Here is a 1,608-nt window from a genome sequence, read left to right as displayed (position 1 = left end):
CAACCCCCACCCCCACCAGCCAGCTGCCAGTCTGGACCCCCCCCTCCAGCCCTTACCAGCAGGCCCCCACCCGCAGTCCTCACTGCTGTATGACCCTGCGGCAGATGGCCCCGTCTCTGTGTCTGTCTCGTCCTCTAGAAGATGGAGAAGTTCATGCCTTGTACCCGGCAGGAGCTCCAGAACCACCCAGGCCGGGCGTGGGGTCCTCTCGCACCCCCTTTCTGCGACAGCGCACGCTGGGTCACCCTGTCCTCACACAGCCTTGTGGGCTGAGATCCAGGATCAAAACAGAGAGGTCAGGATGGGCTGCCTGGAGAGAAGCCCCAGCAGGAGCTGAAGGGAGCAGAGCGTTGCTGCTGGGTCCCCTCCCAGGGGTGAGGTCCTTAGCTCCAGCTCTGGAAACATCGTGGGGTGGCCCCAGCTCACACGGCCTGGAAACTGGGTGTCGGACGGTGGGAGGGGGGACCATGGCAAGAGCGTGTAATAAGGCTCCAGTGTCCCTGACACCATATCCCCTATTGAGTCAGACAGAGGAGGAGTGAGCAGGAAACGTGAGCCGTAAAAGGACCCTGGTGGGGAAGAAGGAAATGGAGACGTGAAGCGGGGTATGTGTGTGTGTGTGTGTGTGTCTGGGTCTAAGCACGTGGATGTGTCTGTAGGTACATCTCCGTGTGTGTACATCTTCATGTACAAGCGTTCCAGGTGTTTATGTGAAGATCTGTGCATTTGTGGGTTTTTGTTTGTTTCCATTTGTGTCCTGCGTGTGCTTACAGGCATCTGTCTGTGGGTACTTATGTGTCTGTGTGTGTTAGTATGTGCGTGTCTCCACGGGCCTGTGTGTGTCTTTGGTCGTATTTGTGTGAGTGGCTGTGTGTGCGTGCGTGTGTGCGTGTGTGTGTGTGTGTGTGACTGTGGGCTGGAGGGGCTGGTTGATCCCTTTCCCTCTCCCCCACCTCACTGTGCCCGGGCCACAATGGAGACCCAGCCCAGTAGGCAAATCTCTGGTTTGGTCACTTGGCCCCAGTGCCGGAGGCCATGGACCAGCAGGTGCACCCAGAGCCTGGGTGGCTGTCGTTGGGTGTGTAGCCGAGAGACTCTGTGTCCCCTACTCCCCTCTTCCGGCGCTGGAGCCACCCACATCCCACATGGAGCCCCAGCCAGGCGGAGCCAGGACACCCCCCCACCCAGGGCCTGCTGGTGCACCCAGGCCTGGGGGGGGCCAGCAGTGCGGTTCCATAGACACCCACTGGAGGTGGGGGAGGGCAGATGCTAGACCAGGAGTCTGCGCAGGGGACATCCAAGCCTGGGGCTGCCGCTGCCTCTCTCCCCGTATGACCTCAAGCAACTCCTGCACTCCTCCTGGGTCCAGGTTCCCCTTTATATAAGGAGGAGGTGGTGCCGGCAGGGCCACAGCATACAGTTGTATAGTTGTGCACTGTGCAAGTGCACCTGGCGGGGGTGCCAGGCACTGAGAGGCAGCCCAGGTTCTGCCTCGCAGGCCTTGATGTTAGGCTAGAGCATCTGAAGGAAGGAAGCGTTTACTTCCCAAGAGAGGGTCCCTCTTTAGGGGCGGGGGTGGAGGCAGGGAGGGGGGCGGTGGGGCACCTG

Source organism: Crocuta crocuta, unplaced genomic scaffold, assembly GCF_008692635.1.
Source record: "Crocuta crocuta isolate KB4526 unplaced genomic scaffold, BGI_CrCroc_1.0 scaffold323, whole genome shotgun sequence".
Lineage (NCBI taxonomy): Eukaryota > Metazoa > Chordata > Mammalia > Carnivora > Hyaenidae > Crocuta > Crocuta crocuta.
Note: the sequence above shows the minus strand (reverse complement) of the source record.